The sequence below is a fragment of the Amblyomma mixtum genome, chromosome 4, assembly GCF_055824585.1.
Source record: "Amblyomma mixtum isolate Tamu chromosome 4, ASM5582458v1, whole genome shotgun sequence".
NCBI lineage: Eukaryota > Metazoa > Arthropoda > Arachnida > Ixodida > Ixodidae > Amblyomma > Amblyomma mixtum.
Genome location: NC_143015.1, coordinates 103,647,228 through 103,655,014, shown reverse-complemented (window position 1 = coordinate 103,655,014; position 7,787 = coordinate 103,647,228). Strand labels below are relative to the sequence as shown.

Here is a 7,787-nt window from a genome sequence, read left to right as displayed (position 1 = left end):
AACAAATGCAAAAACATTTTATGATTACGCAACCGCGCCTGCTGGTTTGAAGGAAGAGAGAACTGTTAACGAATTGCAAAACACCCATAATGGAAGAAATACTAGCTGGAAATAAACAAAGTCAATTCTGCATCAGTCTCGCTCTGCATCACATCGAGTCAAGTAGACATGGTAGCCGCCCAACTGGCTAAGCCGCTCGATGACACTCAGCGTGAACAGGTCAGCGTTTCCCCTAAGTTCCTTAAAAGGGTGTGACTTGGAGATTCTGTGAAGTTGCACAACAGGCGTCAGCGCAGCGGCTATTTCATTTAGCTCTCATGTCCTGTTTACAAACGTGTTTTGTCACTGCCTCGGCAGAGATTACTATTATTTGTTTGGTTTTCGGGTCTTGTATCTGCGCTTTCTTTCTCCGCATTGCCAACGGTTCGGCGTAACAAAACTGGAAGGGTGGTTACCACCTACAAATCGGATGATCGGTTCCACATGGCTTATGGGACAGTCCACAAAGGCGCCATATTATGTGATAGCATAACGATCTTGTTGTGCCGAAAAACCACGTGATGGCCTAGTTACTCTCCTGCCACTTAGAGCGTTAAGATGTCCGGGGAAAAAAAATTTGCGACCAGGTCGAACCCTAGAGAATAGTTATGGATGTCCTCAGATTCAGTTGAGAATATCTGGGTACGAACAGTCATGAGCCTAGGCCAACTAATCCAGCTCGGCTCCAAATTCAAATAAAGACGACACTGGGCGCGAAGGAACTTGTCACGTGGTTCGCTCAGGAACAGTATAGCTGGGTTTTTCAAGCAGGGCTATGTTTTCATCCCGAAATACAACTGAAAAGAGCTTTGGGGTAAACAAACTTAAGACTACAGTCAAAAGTTTGTCTACTGAAACATGATTTTTCGAACTTCCCAATCTAAGGAACAAATTTAGATTCCTCAGCCAGTAATTATAGAGATCAGTGTTCTCAATAACCTGAAATTCCGAAACAAACGGCCAGTGCATTTCATGTTGTTGGCAGTGTGCCAATGGTAACATATATAGCCCAAGAAACATGCCTGGTTTTGATAAAACGGGGCTGCAAGCTGCGACACTGCACGGTACAAAGGACACTGCAGTCGGCGGCGCTTCCCACCTTGCCTTCGAATCCGTTTTCCCAGATGGCGCTCTCGCTCAAGTGATTGGGGCTGCTTTCATGAACTTACGTGCGCAGGCGTGGGTTGTCGGCACATGTGATGTCACACTACTTTCGGTGCCGCTGCGTTACGATTTCAGATTTGAATGACGGAAAAGTACCTTCGTAGATTTTACGAATTTCCGGATTTAACGAAATATTTCGGGCCTGCTTTTTGCTTCATTAAATTGAGTTTTAATGTATTGCGCCTTTGAGAGCAAAATTGTATGTTGGTCCCCAAAATGACGGCAACCTTTCAACGAGCCAACCTCTTATCACTTCAGTTCGGAGTTCGCACAGGCGTCTGCACTGACAACATTCCCTATGAACAGTTACGAGATAGCCTCGATCCTTTCTCACAGAATTATGTTCCCTCCGGCAGTAGTAGACTGGAGCATTGGGATAGCCTCTTTTGACAGGCACAGCCTAACATGTATGGGAGGCCTCACACAAACAGAAGCACAACTGGAAGACGCCAATTTCACCGTGCTTGCTGTGTCGATCAACTTAACGCAGTAACCGCTCCGGAATTAATACAAGAAACTGAGCTTTCTTCCTTTTGCACTGATAACAAACCTGGCATTCCATTAATCAAAACACTCAAATGTTTGCGGGGTGCGGGTTCGCGGAGAACTGCTTAATAATTTCTGCATTGTCTAAATATGCAGTCGACTACTTGTATTTTTCTAAATGAATGGAGCTTTCAAGTCCACATCTACTTTGAGGTTATTCGTTCAAATGGTTTTCCTGTACGCGTAACCTAAATTCTGTAAGCTTCTCAGTGGCTAGGCTGGCCGACTGGATCGTTTATTATTGGGAACCTAACCAAGTGCTTATAGGCAAAAAAAAAACAAAAAAAAGCAACAGCTTCTACACTTCTTCCTTAACTTGTGAATTTCAACAGCTGAAAATATGTTTCCAATTCTCTAAACCTTATCTATGCAACAAAAAATATAAAGCGTAACCAGCGCTGACAAGCGACACTCTGTTGTATTGATTTCCAGCAATACATAGCATGGCAATAACATGCAGCAATAATGTCTACTAATCACGACCTTACTTGGAACCCGGCAAGAGAACAACGTAAAGCCATTGTGGTTTCCGCATCCAGCGTACGACTGACGCAGACGCCAATGCAAGAACGTACTGCTTGCCAGTGGTGTAGCCAGAAATATTGCTCAAAAGGTGTTACATAGCCACCGGTAAAAAAAAAAATTAGTGGCGCCATCTGGTTTTTAGAAGAGAATCTATTTTTGTCCACAAACCAACACACTTCTGATTTTCGTTTCTACATCTTAATATGTCGACGTGGTGCGTAAATAACGTGGGCGAAAAAAGTCCGAAAAGAGGGAGGAGGTGAATCCAGCACTGGCACGATACCCCCCCTCCCCCCATTGGCTACACCCCTGCAGCTTGGTTACTAAGAATACCCACTGCTTCCCTCTTAGTTCTATTCCTTAAGATTTAAATGCAGTGAGTGTTCTTTTGCTATTGAAATGACTTAAAGGGGACCATTAACAGCGCCCTTGACTGATGTGCCCTGTGCACACTTTTTGTTTGTTTGTTCTGTGATGTCAGACGATCCACCCGCTGCTGCATCTCAAAGACGAATGTTGTCACTGCGGGCACTTTGAAGCTTGGCGAATGCGAACCAGCTTGAGGATGTGAATTTCATGCAGACCGTTTTCGTACATCGTAGTAAACAGAACACGCATTAATTATTTACAAAAGATTTAATACACCGCTAATAATGGCAAATGGCGCCAAGCGGTTCGCCTGTTGTTCCTATCACTGGTAGGCTTGTTTTTGAGGACTTCACTGAAAAATGTTTCTCGCGTCCTGGGAGGATATTTCCGGTGCTAGTCTGTAGCATAACCTAGTTTGTGGGTGAGTTCACTGCTGTTGCCTATAGAATATGTGATGGTACTAGTCCCACGCAGCACAGGAAATGGACCAATATTGCAAATGGATGGCTTTACTCCGATCCTTTATGAGACCGGTATTTGCAAATATGTTTCCAATATTGAGCCGATAACCTGTGCTGTTTTGGTTACTGCCTAGGCAGATGTGCTGCGTTGCAAACTTGGCTCTTGTACTGTTTATCGGTTCATTACAACTGTCTGCTCACGCATTCGCTCCATCGGACTGAATAAATGCCACTGGAAAGTCATTAATCTTAATCATCTGGAGCCTTATATGCATTTTAGTCTTCGCAACCGTCGACAGAAAAGCACATATTCATTCAGTAGTCATGACTTTCAACCATTAGAACAAGTGATTGAATGTGTGACTTAAAAGCACACATTTATTCACAAGTCTTGACTTTCAACCTCAAACAAAAAGCGGGCCTATTGAACAAGTTATTTAATGTGTTTTGACTTAGGAGCAAAAATAAAGGATAACAAATGCTATTGTCATGGCGTTTATTGCTCTGATATGCTGCATTGCGTTTAGACTGCTCATAAAGGAAACATTATTGCGGTAACAGACACAGTTCTTGGCTTTTGTGGGCACAGAACTTTCTCACACAGAACTTTTGTCGCGCCACTGACCGTGCAGTTCTTGGCACATTCAAACCAAAGCTAATTCAGGCATCATTAAAATCATCTGAATGGGTTGTGAATGCGATTTCAGTCTTCCTCCTTCCGCAGGGTTCAACTGCGTTATCTTATTCGGGGCACCATTTCCAAAAAACAGACGTCCATTAGGTAGACGCCTCTCTTTCCTTCTCGCGAAAAAAAGTTGTCGATCCGGAAAAAAAACCTAATTTCGAAAAGAAGCCCATGTTTTCTGAAACTATAACATGTTCCTCTATTCTTCCAGGCATATTTACCTCTTGGCGGATGACAGCTTTACCTGCTTACATGCTATGGAGCTGAACACAGCACATTTGTTCCCTTTTGACAAGTCCGTTTGTCCTATATCCGGATATCACGTGGCTTCAGTTGAATTTGATGGGATACAAAGCCTCTCGCGCCTGTGAGCAGCCATTTGTAATACGTCAGTTTCCTGGTAAGACTACCCTGGTGAGGTTTTAATGTGTTTTTTAAGGGTCGGTTTGATACAATTGATTTAGGTGGTCATCAGACTATCAAGGGTGAGAAAGCGTACAAAATGTGAACCGAGAAGCAATCCCATCAGCTGCAAAAAAAAGCATATCACCTGTTTTCAAACCAGCCACTTAAGACCCTGCATTTGATGCTGTATTCCGCAAAATCAGCAGCATGAGTTCCCGCTTAGCATACTTGTAACCAACACAAATGTGCTGCTCTCCTTTCATTTTTTATTTTATTTTCAGCGATGCGTTGGGGGAACGTGATAGACCCCAACATGCCAACCTTTCCAGAATTCGCAGCGTGCTTGTTTCACCAAATATTCAAGTAAGACCCGCTTCCATTCACGTAGTACAGTTCTGTTCTGGTTCCATTTATTTGGAAGAAAGAACACATGGCTCCATGAAGCACCTTCTGTTCTCGTAGCGCTCTCTTTGTAACAAGGTGTGATAATCGGGAACTCCGATCCGCTGTTCTGTATCTACACGGGGCGTAAGCTGAAGGGCAAACTGCTGGAGCTAAGGGACTGGCTGCTCCTGAAACACACCTGTACTTACCCAGTATTTGCACTAAGCGCAGAAGTGATGAGGAGTGATTCGAAAGGCTTATGGCTCTTGTGAATGTTTTCTGACTTCATGTAAACTAACTGGCCACATGCTCATAGGCCTGAAATCTAAACAAGCACCTGCAGACGCCCTCTGTGATACAGAGCACGTTATATGTGATGTTAGACACGAAATGATTTCTGGACTGCAACATTTTCAGAAAAACATTAGAGTGAAAGGATTCAACATTTAATTTCTTTTCAGGGGGCTTGTCGTTCTTCACTGTGCTTCCTCCACAACCGCACAGTCGCAACTACTACTCTTTCCCAGAATGAGCGCAGCAGTGGACGACTCCGTTGAAGCAGTGCACTGTTGATACGTTTTAGTCATCAAGGCCCCTCTTTCCAGAGTCCTATCTTTGTGGGCAGCAACGTGCTGCTGGGAAAGACGATATATTCAGGCATTAATGGGAATGTAGCAACTGTTCTATTTGGTCTCAGGCAAGTGTTAATGCTGCATAAGGCTAAACATATCGAACACGCATCATTTCCTGCCAAGCTTCGTTCCAGCCAGCCTCCCTGTGGCGTATAAGGTACCGGGTCTCCTTGGTTATTTTTATTATTGATTATATTACAGATGCAGTCTGTTTGAAATGAGTACAACAATCATTAGCGGCCTCATGCCATGGATGCATGTATTTCTGGCGTGACATTTTCGTGAAGTAATCAGTGAATGCCTTAATTTTGTAGTGATAAAAGATGTGGCAGGTGATTTAAGTCTCCAGACGATAAAACCTCTTCCAGCTTTTCCGAAGTATGTTTCTATATATTCGTCCTCTAAGGCGAGGCACTTTCTCCAGCGGTGCTGAAAAACCTTTTCATCGAAATTCTCGAGCTGCTATCCTAATTGTTAGTGGCAAAACTTTGCCCAGCAAGAAATATTTCATGTTTGGAAAAATATAAGGAGGGGGCAACATCTGGCAGATCGTACGAGTGAGGAGCAACCTGGAACTACAGTACCAGGCACTTGCTGAGGAGTGTGCTGGAACGCTGTCCTGATGGTACAAAACTCCCCTGGTCAGCGTTCCTGGTTTCCTTTCGGCATTATTTTAGACGCTTCAGAAGTTCGCAGTAATAAAATCTGGCAATGTTGCAACCTTTCGCATCACACACAGTGAGCAACATATCGTTGCCATTTCATAAAACTTGATGCCGTCTAACTGATGGTACATAGATGAACCGATATTTGCCCATGATAAATAATAGAGCAAGCATATTGCTGCAGGGGTGATGAGACGTGGAACCCATCGAGCAGAAATTTTTAAGAAGCTAATATTCCTGGATATAGTATAGTATGCTCTCTCCTGTGTAATTCTCAGCCGTTCTACTACATGGGGCGTAGAACACCCCACCTTCGTTGCTGGTGCCAGTCAATGGACTCCCTGGCTTCGGGGCTCCCCTTTAAGCTCTCCTTGCCACACTTTAGATCTTGCACCCATTGTTTTGCCATGTGTGTCGGGGAATTGTCATGCAATGTCATGACAGTCCTGAATTTAAGATGGGGACATGTCCTACATAACAGAATCTTAGAAATATGGAAATAGTAAATGCTACGGCAAACTGAGTATGCTGTGAAACTGTTTTATATTTCTAGTCACCGCCTTGCTCGGTTAGCCCCAAAACTCAGTCACCCAGTGTATTTGATGTAAAATTAATGCGTTTTGGTTTAAGAGCATTGGTATGCTCATTGCACTTCCAGTACCATGCAACTGAGGGCGAGGTTAAGATGTAACGCAAAACACGTGCCTGTAGTTAAAACCAGCAAATAGCAACCGCATGGGAGCAACGTACAGGAGGTAGCCACATAAGGTCAAGGAGGGCCTGTTTGTCGTCCAACGTGCAGCTTCAGCGATGCAGGCCGGGGGAGTGGGAGATAAGCCAATTAGACATACGCTGTAGCCTTTCACTGTATTTCATCGACGCCAAAATGGCCACCACTGTGGCTTGATTCTCATACAGGTATGGCATCACACCTATAGGCTCATTTTGTTCCCCATGTCGTTACACTTGTGTTAAGCGTTGCCTTTTGTTTGTAAACCGGTTATTAGTTGTCATGCCAGTACTCTAATCGTTTATCAGCGATATCGTAAGCCAGCAGAAACGGGAGACATTTCGTTACTACACTGAGCACTGGCGCCACCTTCATGCTTAATTTTGATGGCAGCCCACAAGCTTAATCGTGGCATTTTTTTATACAGCATATACAGGGTTGTATTACGATGGTTGTATCTAAATAAATGCAAAAGTTAGTACAATTTCAACATGTTGATAGAATAACGTTTTCTATAATAGCCATTGCTTTTTGCAGGAGGCTGTCCGACTTCCACTGAAGGGCTACTCAATCTTTACCGAGATAATACCGTGGACAAGAACAACATGCTTAGATGGATTAAGAAGTTTCAACACGGAATACCAGCATTGAAGACAAACCACGCCGTGAGGCACCATCTGTGCGTGACACGGATTGTCAACGAGTAGACAGAACGGTGGTGCTCAAATGCACAAAATGTGATAGTCTACACTGAGTAGTACTAATGTATTAAGAAACAGTTGCTCTAAAAACAAATAGAATTTGAATGACGTATGTGAGTTAATAAAAAATCACAATTTTTGCAACAGTTTCAGTGCAATCGTCATTTTTGCCGGAATATGAAACTGCTGCATGTCCAGACACCATTTCATGGCCCCTTTAGCCTATCGTTCAGCAGACGGCTGGACTGAGTGCGAAAACTGTGTCCCCAATTCTTTCATCGGCCCTCTTAGGCTGGCGCTTCGAAGAAACCTAGCGGAGGGCGGGCAGCATACGCTAGGCTTAGAGCAAAGGGCCCTAATAAGATTTGCATAAAAATGCAAGGTGCACATTCAATGATGGACAGAACTTCATGTACTATCGCGATCAGAAGTCTAAGGGACACAAGTGTGCGGAAAAATTTTTTTAGACGCAGTCGGTAAT

General features: G+C 43.8%; 1 long non-coding RNA gene across 1 annotated transcript; it reads left to right on the top strand.

The window, feature by feature from the left end:
• Window positions 1–4,475: 4,475 nt before the first annotated feature.
• Window positions 4,476–7,395, top strand: LOC149347663 (uncharacterized). Its single transcript, XR_016292178.1, has 3 exons — window positions 4,476–4,557; window positions 5,040–5,367; window positions 7,143–7,395. It is a non-coding gene; the product is annotated as an uncharacterized LOC149347663 (long non-coding RNA).
• Window positions 7,396–7,787: the final 392 nt, after the last annotated feature.